Raw genomic sequence first — 12,153 nt, 5'->3', positions numbered from 1 at the left:
CCTGAGACACACGATAAGACACCTGATATTATTCCTGAAATTGATTGTGACGGTTGTCTCTATCACGTACGGATAAATCATTCCATTCTGAAACCCTGATTGATTTTCGTTTGTATTATTGTTTCTATAATGGAAATATTTTGAGTTATAGTTTGTTTTTGTTACCTTTGTGTCTCTTAATTAACATTTAATGTGTTAGTGTTTCCGCCATAAATACATTTTTGTTCTTACCCTACATATCAATTCATTAACCTTCTTGTCAACACTTAACCGTGTGAGTTACGACATTGGTATTGTGAGTGAGTGAGAGATATATACGGGATCGATAAGTGGTATCAGAACTTGTTCCTGCTGATTGGGTGAAGAACTGTTGCTGATTATTGTTGATTAAAAGACGAAGAATGACGTAAGCTGACAAGTGTTTCATTGATCTGTGACGTCAGCTATCCTGTTCTTCATTTCTTTTCAGATCTGCAATATTTTGGTATCTTCTTTCTCAATTTACATTAAAGTTTTCATTTTTATTATAGATCTTGCTCTTATCTAACCATATATATCAGATCTGGGGATTTTATCCACATATCTTATTATTTTTCAAAAGAGTATTAAATTTTTTTTAAGTTTGTTAAATTTTCTCTGTTTTTCTAAAATATTTCAAAAATTCCAAACAGATGTCTGGTTATGATGAGCAAGAAGTGTCAACTAACAAAATGCATGTATGATTCCTTGCTAGAAATGTTTGAAGGCAATAAAGAACTCAAGAACAACAAGAAAGAGAGGATGAAGCAACAACTTGACCGATTCAAGTATAAAGATGGTGAAAGACTGAAGTCTGTCTTGGAAAGTTTCCTAACCATTGTCAATGAAATAAAGACAACTGATTATGTGGTGACTGATTTTGACTTGAACACAAAGTTGCTATCATCTTTATCAAAAGAATGGTATACTGCAAGCAAATTCATTAGGGAGAAACCAAACTATGATGCAATCAAGCTTGATGATGTGATATGCTTCTTGCAAGAAGCTGAGATAGAGATGATTGAAAATGAAATGATTAAGGAGGACAAACCTTGTTTTCAAGCATCCAATGCACTCATTGCACCAATGGGTCTACAAAGAGCCGACAACAAATTCCAATTATTGATGAACCAAGTGAGCATGGTGGTGATACATCAAGGGGTTTTGTTGCTGGAAGTTCAAGTAACCAGGTTGGACAATCAAGGTTCAATGTCCAACTAATTGATGATAATGACTCTGCTTCAATGGCCCGTGGAATCCACCTTATGGTGGTGGTAATGTTGGTCAAGGAAATGAATACCAAGCCTTGTTCTCAATGTTCACAGAATTATACAATGCCTTTGTTGCCAAGAACAAGATCCATACCAGTGTTGTTCAAGATGATCTTGAGCAATTTGATGCAGATGATCTAGAGAACATGGATCTGAAATGGTAGGCTGCTATGTTGGCATTAAGGAGTAAGAGATTGTTCAACATGCTTGGTAGGTATCTTGTGTTAGGTCCTAATGAAATAATAGGTTTTGACAAGTCAAAAGCTATATGCTACAACTGTCAACAACCTGGACATTTTGCAAGGGAGTGCAATCAACCAAGAAACTTCTGAAACAATCAGTATGTACAACCAAGAAACAGTTATCAATACCAGCAAGGTCAACAAAGAAACTATAACAACAATTCAACAACAATTACAACAACCAAAAGCCACAGCAGCACAACAATTACAACAACCAATCTTACGCCACCTGGGAAGTCCTTTTTCACAGAAAATGGAGAGATGATTTGATTTATTTTTTGAATCCAGCGTCGGGACTGACGGGGCTTGAACCCGCATCTTCCGCCTTGACAGGGCGGTGCTCTGACCGATTGAACTACAATCCCAGGAAAAGGAGGTGTACAGCCTCCACTTTTTTCTCTTCATTCGAACTTTTGACTTTCGCCTTATTGTAACAGAAACACGAATGATATACTTTATTAGATTCTAATAATTCTAAAGATTTTTAATATCTATATAATTAGATATTTTTAAAATGCAGTAGAGTAGACTCTTAGTGGGCTAATTCATGAATTGAATCAAATGGTTTTATTTTAAAGAGTCACACTCTTTCACTTTAAAGGCCCTAAGCTAAGAAAGAGGCTTAAGTCATCGCTTCAAATCCGAGAAAGGGCTTTTTTTTAATGTTCATTATGATAAGTAGTCGATTAGGAGAACTGCTATGTCACTACAGGGTATACTCTTCCTCATGTTTCATTATTCTTATTTTCTGTGCTGGGACATAAATATTATACCTATTATGATATGAATCGCCAAAGTCTTCCTACTTCTCAATTATTCAATTCAGATCCGAAAAATGAGAAAGAAATCAAAAGTAAGTGGATCTGAATTGAACCATGACTATATAAGCTATTCTTAAGAGATTCAATATAGATGAAATTGTGGAAGCGACTTTTTCTTTCCATCAGAATCCATCGCTATTCCTTTCCTCCACCGAGAAAGGTTCATTCCGAGTCACAAGAACCATTTTTAATTATTTTATCTTTTCGTTATGGTAATTCAATGCAAGAGGTCGGAAAGCGGGTTGTTTCTGATGATGAAAAGAGCTTTTTTCTCTGAATCATTTTGAAACCCCGAGATTTCAAAGTCGGTAATGTTAGAAGGTCGTTATTTTTTGGTCAGATACCTAAGTCAGTATATCTTTGAAAGCTCAGACGGAGAAAATAAACGGACTCCTCGAGGGATACTTAAGCCACTTTAGTGCAAACCAGAAGGATTGGAGCTGTTGGATGTTGCTGAGTGCTGCTATAACTTAACAACCAAAAAGCTCTGCGTTGAACTTCAGCCCCTTCGAGTTGGCCACGGGGCAACAGCCTCTGATGCCCCACACCGTTGCCACAGGAGGGGGCTTTCCCAGAAGCCTACTTTGCCAAGAGGTGGCAGGAGCGCAACGACCTAGCCCAAACCTCCTTAAACAACCTAAAGGCTTGGCCGGGTATGAAGGAAGAAGAAAGTAAACCTTGTAGAAAAGCAGAGAGAAGAGGTAGCCTATAGACTCAAGCGACGAGCTCGGTGAAAAACCTACCAATCGTCTTGGTAGCATCAAACCAGTAGAACAAGGGTTAGCTCTGCAGCTGGCCTACAAGCAAGGTAAGTAGGCCCTTGCGAGCGGCCCGGGTGTACCTTTTAGCTGCGAGGGGAACCGGGTAAACAAAGTCATGATCAGAATGAATGGTAGTTTGCTGGGCCTGCTGCTCCCAGAGGCGCTGGTTCGAATCCAGTTCGTGACAACCATAAAGCCTTTGATCATAGAATATCTCGGGACCCCCGCTGGTAAATACAGGGCTCTGGCAGCTGCACATTTTTTTATATGATGCATCGAATGCTTCCTCTGCTTTCAGTAAAAATCCTAAATATGATCAAGGCACTCTTTCTCTTACAGCGCTCTTTCCTTCCCTTCGAGCTAGCCGGAATCAATCCATTTCTTTTGTCTGTAAGAGAAAAGGCGCTTTTTCCTTGAAATAGGAGCGCAACGGAGTCATGAACAAATAAGAATAGCCACTTCCTTTTCTACGCTATTTACTTTCCTCCCCTCGTTGGAATTAGCAAGAGCCTTTATCTAATCTATTATTGAACCATCTCACCTGAAAGTCAGTCGCTACCTTATGGCATGCCTTGACTCCAAGAGCTAACTCGATGGGACTTGCTTTCCTAAAGAGAAGACGAAGAGGATGACACTGGGGATCGTTCTTACTTAAAGAAATTCCCATGAGCTGCCTTGAGCTGGTAACTCTAAAATCGATGATTCATGGCCACTGACTTACTGCTTTCACTCAAAGGCCACTGATGCGTAAGACATTGAGTTGGGATACTTTCCTTCCAGTAATGCCTTTCCCTGCGGTCACCTTGCCCTTCTACTTACTGGCTTGGCTATTTCGAAGGATTCGCTTCGGCGGGTGATTGAACTAAAAAATCATTTTTGAAAGGGGCACTCCTTCCTTGCTTCTTACCCCGTAGTGGGAGATTTTTTGACAATCGGTCGTAGATTCCCTGGCTTGGCTAGGAACCTAGTTCCTTCTTGTGATAACAGAAGAGAAGGAATTTCCTTCTTGTCCAATACCAACTATGATTTCCACGAAATGCTAGTCAAAGATCCACTATTACTTATTTCTAAGAAGATAGGAAAGAAAGTCTAGTAGATTACACTTTGTCTACGAACAAGGAAGTTATAAGTAATGCAACTATGAATCTCATGGAGAGTTCGATCCATTAGGTTATTCGATTTGTTCAGAAAAGAAACGAGAGACAAGAAAACATCTTTTATTACGATTAAAGGACCAATCTCAAAAAGACCAAGATCCGATTTCCGGTCATTTCTTGGTGAACATGATCTGCCATAATCTCTTCGATCCCTTCATTTATGTGCCAAAATAAAGAGAGATTTGGTAGGAAAGTGCAAGAGATTTTTTTGTATATGATAATCAAAGGGAGTGGGAAAGCTGCAGTAATTCTTTGGAAAAGCCCGCTTCTCTTTGTCTTCGAGCTTTAATTCTTCAATCCACTGATTCGTTCCTTCATATACCTCCCCACCAATAGATAGAGACAAATGGGAATAACCTAACCACGTCTACAAAATGCCAGTACCATGCAGCTGCTTCAAAGCCAACGTGATGCACCTTGGTCAGATGACCAAGATATTGGCGAATACTACATATGATCGAGAAAAGAGTATAATCACATGAAAACCATGAAAGCCAGTTGCTAAGAAAAAGGTAGAACCATAAATACAATCCGAAATTGTGGAGGGCGCTTGATAATATTTCATTCCTTGAAAGGCTGTGAATACTAGAGCCAGTGAAACAGTAGCTACTAAAGCGTAAACTGCTCGTTTTTCCTTCCCCGCGAGTATAGCATGATGAGCCCAAGTTACGGCAGCTCCGGATGAAAGGGGAATAAGGGTATAAAGAAAAGGGATTTCCCGAGGATCTAAAACCGCAATCCCTTTTGGGGGCCAAATACCTCCGATTTCTACCGTAGGTGCCAAAGAAGAATGAGAAGAAGCCCGAAAAAGAGCAAAAAGGAACATAACCTCCAAAACAATAAACAGAATAAACCTATATCGAGGTCCTAATTGTACGACTTTGGTATGATGTCCTTCCAACGTGGATTCACGTAGAACATCGCGCCACCATATGAACATGGTATATAGGATAAAGATTAGGCCCAAACTGAGAAGTGTTGCACCCCCTTGAAATGAGTGCATGTACATCACACCTCCTACGGTGGTTTCCAAAGCTCCGAGTGAACCCAAAATAGGCCATGGACTTGGATCTACCAAATGATAAGAGTTCCTCTGAGATTCAATCATAAACAACGTTGCCTCGGTTGCAAGTAAACCCCCCCCCCCCTTCACCCCCGCCTCCTAAAGTGGTAAAGAAGACTCTTTGGGGTCCCTCTTTCTATCTGACAGGACAAACAAAAAGGAAGGGATGGTTCTTTCATTGCAAGAAGTCTAACTAGAAAAGGATCTCCCTATTACTTTGAGAAGAGAATTGTTGGTTTGACCGACGAACTACGTGGGAAAATGGACCTTCTTTCTTTTTAGAAAGCATTTTTGAAAGTAACATTTCCATTCAGTTCGGTTACGGAAAACTTTCCTCCGGGGCCTAACAACAAAGGCGCAGGTTGATCTCTCTGGTTGAGGCAGCAATTCATTTTGACACGTGGGAAGGGCTTACTCAACTAGTGGCTCGGCTTGGTCTCGCTCCCTTCTCGTACTATTCCTCCCAACTAAAGAAAGAGCGATTGAGAATCTCGAGAACCTTTCTGAACATCTGTCTTCGTGGGGCGATTTGAAAAGGAGTATATCTTTCTTGTAGCGCCTTCCATTCCATTATTCTGATCGAGAAAGAATCTCTTCTGAATGACCAAGTCATAATGAGATTAAAAACTGATGCTTCCTTGGCCGTGTGGAACATGGATTAGCATTATGTCATTCCTACAAGTGATCCCCCATCCAGGATTGGAAGAAGCGCTATATGTGGACTTCGAGATCAAATAGAATATGTTCATTCCCATTCGTGGTGAGCCACTGATTTCTCTTAAACAAGAGATCAAAGTGATCTTCCTCCTTTTTCCCAATAAGTCGACGCCCTTACACCATTGGGAGACTTCGAATAAAGTGGAGTACATATAGGAGAGACCGGTGCTAAAACCGTTTCTCAAGATATCTTCCAAACTGTTGGGGTCCTTGCTCCGGATGTTGTTCATACGGTGTGAAAGCAGTTGGTTACGTAGTTTTAGAATTCTGCTGATCCGAAGTAGTCCATCTCCATCATTGCATATGGCAATATAGAAAGTAAAGAGGAAAAGGCATGACCATAAGAATTGTGTGAAATAGGTGAATTTATCCAGTTGAGGCATCTTGATTGAGAATAAAGGATTCCCCCCATACAGACAGAGAGGCCTTCCTGTACGAGTAGTGAAGAACAAAACAATTTTGTTTAGTTGGTTGTTGACCAACGGAAAGAAAGGGATTGTGTGAACATTGTTCCTTCATCTTTCTATTTTTCTTCTCTTTTTATTTTATATTGCATAAGGCAAAGCGCTTTCCTTTATGAATGTATCTGGTTCCATTTTTCTTTCGTTAGTTAAGTCACCTTTTTCTAAAAGGGATTGTAGTAATTCTGTTTATATACTCTTTAAAATGGCTCTCTCATAATGAGAAATTCTGTCTATTCTTAGCTATTTAGATGAATAAATCAATCTTTAAAACTTTTATTTTTCTAAGATTTTTGCAATGTGGCTTGCTGCGAGTAGGGTTCTTTTGAATTCTTTTATATAAGAGTCCAAAGTTTTTTCCTTCAGTGGAACTCCCTTTCTATAAAAGAGGCATTCCCTTATCTCATACCGCTTTTCGAAAATGTGATCTCTATGAAAATTCACCTATGAGCAGCTCTTCCTCCACGCTTTTTTCGATGATATGTTGTTTTTCCACCATATCTTCGAAGGCCATTCTATTGCTCGTTTCACTCCCCCCAACGAAGTGACGCTTGAGGCGATCCTCAAGTTCGTCGTACCTTTGCCCGTCTTCTATAACCGGGTTGATCAGCTCAAGACCTATAGGCGGGGCGCTTCGGTGCGCTACAGGATGGTCCCGCAGGTAATCCTCTTCTGCCACGTGAGGCTGGTGAGAAGGTCCGTGAAGCATCCAATGCGTCGGAGAGGGGCTTGCTTCCGTAGTGAAGAGTGCTTGAAAAGCGCAGCCAATCACGAAGGCCAGAGTGGAGGAGCAGCCCATCTTGCAAAAAAGAAAATAGAGGGCCTTCGCCCCTGCTCCTTTTAAAGTAGAAAATAAAAAAAAAGAGATTCCCCCTAGCACATGACAGAGAAGATAGAACAGCATCATCAGAGCGACGAATAAAAGAACTTGAAAGAATGCGCGAAAGCAAGTCATTCTCACCTTAGATTCAACCTTTTGTAAGAAGTTAGACACCTTAGATTCAACCTTTTGAACGAGTTTTTCCATAGTAAGTAGTTTTTTTCTTTTTGTTTGTTTATTGTTCCACCTCCGCTAGAATGAGCACTGTGAACTATCTGCTTTAAAAAAGAGAATTGTAAAAAAAAAATCAGAGCAATCTATCTAGTGTAGAATAGATTTGTAGTATTATGGACCACGATTTCTAGCGCTTTTCAAAAACATTTGCATGCCTTGAGTGGACTAGGTCAGACAGTACGCTCACTAGATCCAACTATGACTCACACGGAACACTAACCCTTTCTCGACATCCATTAGATCAACAAAACCAAACCATTGCCTGACGTGAACTAAAGCTTTCTCCTTTGACTGTTTTATTCGGCTCCGTAGAAAGCTTTCTTTACTCAAGCAAAGACGAAGCAAAACCTTTCTTTTCTTATGATTAGAGGGAAGGATACTCCAAAAAGCAAGCTTTCTTTATATACGATAAATAAAATTGAAGTTCTTTCCTCGGTCTTCATTCAGTGAAAGGTAGTTCGCTGGGCCTGTATTTTGCTCCCAGAGGTGCTGATTCGACTCCAGCTCACGATAAGACCAAAGGTCATAGAATATCTAGGCGCCTCCGTTTTCTCCTTAGATGGATGACAGTCCCATTTTTCTTTAAGTTCGAAGATTCTACTTGATTTGTTAAGCATGTGAACAAGTATCCCCCTACTGAAGGAATGGATTGTTTGCAGCTTATCAAGAAATCCGTTCTTAGACCTACCGGCGACCGGCTTCGCGAGAACATTTCGATCTACGAATGGCTAAGCTCTATTGGGCGGTGGCTTATCGAAACACTACTTGATAAGATCAGTAATAAAAAGAAAGACCTTCCCTTTCGGTGAAGTTGCTTTCTTCTCTTACGATATTTCTTGATATTTCTAGTTGGATGAAAAGATCGCTCCTAAATGAAGTCTCTCTTACAGTTCAAGAGTTTCGAAAGGGTCTTAGCACGAGAAGGGGATTTTACTTCTTAGAAGGAGATAAACTACCTAGATCTTTGTATGTATGGGTCTCTTTAATTGAAGATAGGAAAAATACATCGGTAGGGGAGTGTTCCGCCTTAGAGTGAAGCACCCGCGCGAGCGGTAGTGGACGAAGCGGAAGCGAGAATGTCGGCTTGAGTAACGCAAACATTGGTGATGCTCCGAAAACCTAAGGGCCCCTCCATCAGAAATCCTTACTTACGCTCTGGAGAGAAGGATCTTTTCCAAGAAAGACCTATTGCCCTTATTACTCCAAAAGATTCAAAGCGGCTTTAGATTAGTAAATTAGACAATTCCTACTGCTGTGCTAAAGGCTAGAGAGGCAAGAAGAACATCTTACTCAACAAGAGTATCGAAAGAGATGCGCCTTCGGGACTTCCCTTTTAGCGTGGGAGTAGAGAAGGAAAAGGCGAAGCTGAGTCATATAATAAGTTAAGGGAACTATAAGGCGATTAAATTCATTTCAGTTTAGTCGATATGAAAGCTAGCAGAGCTAATATCACATTTGAAAGTGAGATATCACTATTGATTGATTGATAGATAGCCCTATTGTAGACTAATAGCTCTAGCTTTCGATTCCTCCACACTTCCATTTGTTAGGAAGAGCTATTATTCATAGTATACAAAGTATACTTTATTTCCCTCTTTAAACAAAGTCAAGGACCTTTCCTCATTGGCCTATGGCTTCAGGAAATTGATCTGGGACCTTGTTTCGGTATAAGGACCAAGCCTTCGAGAGTTATCCTCTTGCTACTTTATTTTGTTACTAATCCCCAGTGGATAATGCTGCGCCATAGTGAAAAAGAAGAAAATAAAAGAAATAAAAGAGAAGTAGGTTTGGGATGGAGGAGATGCCCCGTCAGGAGGTGTTATGCGCAGACCACTCAATCTTTTGGAAACCGGGTCCGCTGGGGTGGGTTCTTTGGTTAGCACACCAAGGCTTCTGGCTGATCTGGTGTCACTGGAGAGTTTTTACTTCGAGGGAGGCGAAAGTCCCAATGAAAGAGTAACAAAAAGATGTGAACATGAAGACAGAGGTTACCCTAAAGCTCATGGGAGTTTCCTTGGTGAAAAGGAAGGCCCAATAACGGCTTCGGTAGAGAACCCAACTCTTTTCCTTTTACCACAAAAACTTCCCTGAAGTCAGTCCGGTCATTCCATACAACGAAGCTAGTGAACTAAGGTAGCACCCAACGGAACTTTAGTCTTTTTATTCTATTAGTAGCAGGGCCGTAAAAAGCAAGGGATAAAGAAACGCTACACAGATGACGATGCTATCATAAGAGAGGACCAGACAGTTCCCGGTTCCGAAAGCAATAGTCTATTTTTTTTCTCCACCGCAACTACCGAGAGCTCTTCCTTTATTCGCCGCAGGAAGAAATTCCAACTATGCTGCCTTCTAACGATAGGACTGGAATCCGAGCTCCTAGGAAAAAGCTTGAAGCTTGAAGACAGAAAGAGAAGATATTAACGGGATGCTTTATAGTCGAAGTTGCGCCTAATGCTTAATCTAACTATTAGGTACTATATTAGAGAAAGACTCAATCTGCCCAATACTATACGCTAGGAAGAACTTTATTAGGGGTAGTAGCCCAGATCTTGAAGGGGGAACACATAAATAATAGGGTTCAGGCTTATACGATTCATGTTATCCCCCCGAAGCCCCTATCGCCTGCTTGGAACTCCTGAATTCACTCTTTAACTAGGGGAAGAGCCTAAAAGGGGAGCAACTGGGCTAGACTGCTGATCTTATGGAGTAGTCTGACTCTGGGAAAGAGATTGTCATCGCTACCGAGAATAAACATGCTGAGGCCGGGTGACTGGAATCCTCTGAGGTCAGCTGAACAGGTTGACAATCGGTAGAAGATGCTGAGCAAAGCTGCTTGAAGCGTGAGGCTGATCCGTAACATCAACTTCAGAAGAATGCGGTAAGAGTTGATGAACAAGAGAAGGCCGCAATACATCTCCATCATCATTCTCCCCCGGGGCTTATTAATTAGGTTAATGAAAAGATGAAGCGCCCCCATTAAAGAGAACATTCAAGGATACATCGAGTCTCTTGGATTTCACGTCATAGCGTCTATACCCGGACTGAGCATATCCAAGAAAGACACAAGTGGTTTCCTTGGGGACAATTTCTCTCTTAACTGCGCAGGAATATGAACAAAAGACGTGCCATCCAAACACTCGAAAATGCCTATAGTACTGCTCCAGTAAGAAGTTCGTGAGGTACCAGCTGCAGCTTCTTTCCTCTCTCTTCCCCCAAAAAAGGATAGAGATGCCCTGTCCCTTCTTTATGCACATCCATATACATAGCCAGACACAAAGGTGTACAATCCGGTAAAAATCTGCGGCATTCACTGTAAGTTCTCTTACTTGCTCTAGTGGCTGGCAAAGGCCAACCGAGAGGGGAGAACGAATGGCTCAGAATTCGACTGGTTCCAACAGGCTTGTGAAGCTTGCAGTTTGGATTATGTAGAAAGAATAAGAGGAGCCTTCTTAGGAAATGACTTAACTTAAAAGACAGATGACGCCCCAACTTGACTCGATATCAAGACTCCTTACAGCTCGCACTAATAGCGGAACGGCAGGAGATTGATTGAAAAGGCGCAGCCCTGCCGCCCCCTAGCCGCCTACCTACTCGTGTTCGTAGCTCGATCGAAGGTTAAGACTGTGGTCCGCCGGAAAAACAGAAGTTGTCCGTATCAAGTGATACGTGAATTGCTCAGTAGTGCTTCGCCACTACCGTAGCTGGCAGAAATAGCTTAATTGGTAGAGCATAGCCTTGCCAAGGCTGAGGTTGAGGGTTCAAGTCCCTCCTTTCGCTCCCGGCTTCGTCGTTTAGTGGTAACGAGTGTGCGGCTGTTTAGAGATAGGGGTGAGCGGCAAGCAGCCCCTTGTATAGGGTTCCAAACCTATCTTCCTAATAAGAATAAAGGGGCGAGCCAAAACCGAGTCCTAACAAGTTGTTTCATCAGCCCTTGCGCTACAACTAGCCTTTTCCCTTACTAGTAAGGGGCAGCTAGATGTAGCGCGCATTGTACTAGTGAATAGGAAAAGCGAAAGTTTCGGGTTTTGTCCAAACAAAACAACCATTCATCCAAATGACTTAATTCTTTAAGATTATCACATGCATGTAAAGTATAATCTTGAAGAACCATGGGGTAACCAAAAGCCCCAAAAATTTCGGCCATATGGTGAACCACACCATAAAACCCGAAAATTTTTTAGATCTATTGATGCATGTATCCGTATAAGCGGCTCTTGTTGCCATTGTTTGGTAGTTGTGTTTGTTGTCCCAAGAAGTATTAATAAGAGAAAATGGATTTTAAACAAAAGGGTTGGAATTTTCCCCCCCAAAATCCTACCAGAAATTATTTTCTCTTTCCTCTTGGAACCAGACTAATACTCCATGTACTAGTCTTAGGACTAATATTCCACATACCAGTCGCATGACTAATACTCCATGTATTAGTTCATAGGACTAATACTCTATGTATTAGTCACAGGTCTATTTAAACCATTATCATATATATATTATTTAACCAATTTAAATAATATCATAAGATAATCTCTCTTAATAATTTATCCTTCTAATTTATCGATTTCTCAAGTGCAAATATTTAGAAACCCATTTT

General features: G+C 41.0%; 1 non-coding gene across 1 annotated transcript; it reads right to left on the bottom strand.

Moving 5' to 3' along the window:
- Window positions 1-1,822: 1,822 nt before the first annotated feature.
- Window positions 1,823-1,896, bottom strand: TRNAD-GUC (transfer RNA aspartic acid (anticodon GUC)). The gene has a single exon. It is a non-coding gene; the product is annotated as a tRNA-Asp (tRNA).
- Window positions 1,897-12,153: the final 10,257 nt, after the last annotated feature.

The sequence above is a fragment of the Bidens hawaiensis genome, unplaced genomic scaffold (assembly GCF_021521415.1).
Source record: "Bidens hawaiensis isolate Kalapana, Puna unplaced genomic scaffold, B.hawaiensis_p1.1 tig00058917_1, whole genome shotgun sequence".
Classification (NCBI taxonomy): domain Eukaryota; kingdom Viridiplantae; phylum Streptophyta; class Magnoliopsida; order Asterales; family Asteraceae; genus Bidens; species Bidens hawaiensis.
Note: the sequence above shows the minus strand (reverse complement) of the source record. Positions and strands in the feature narration are given on the sequence as shown.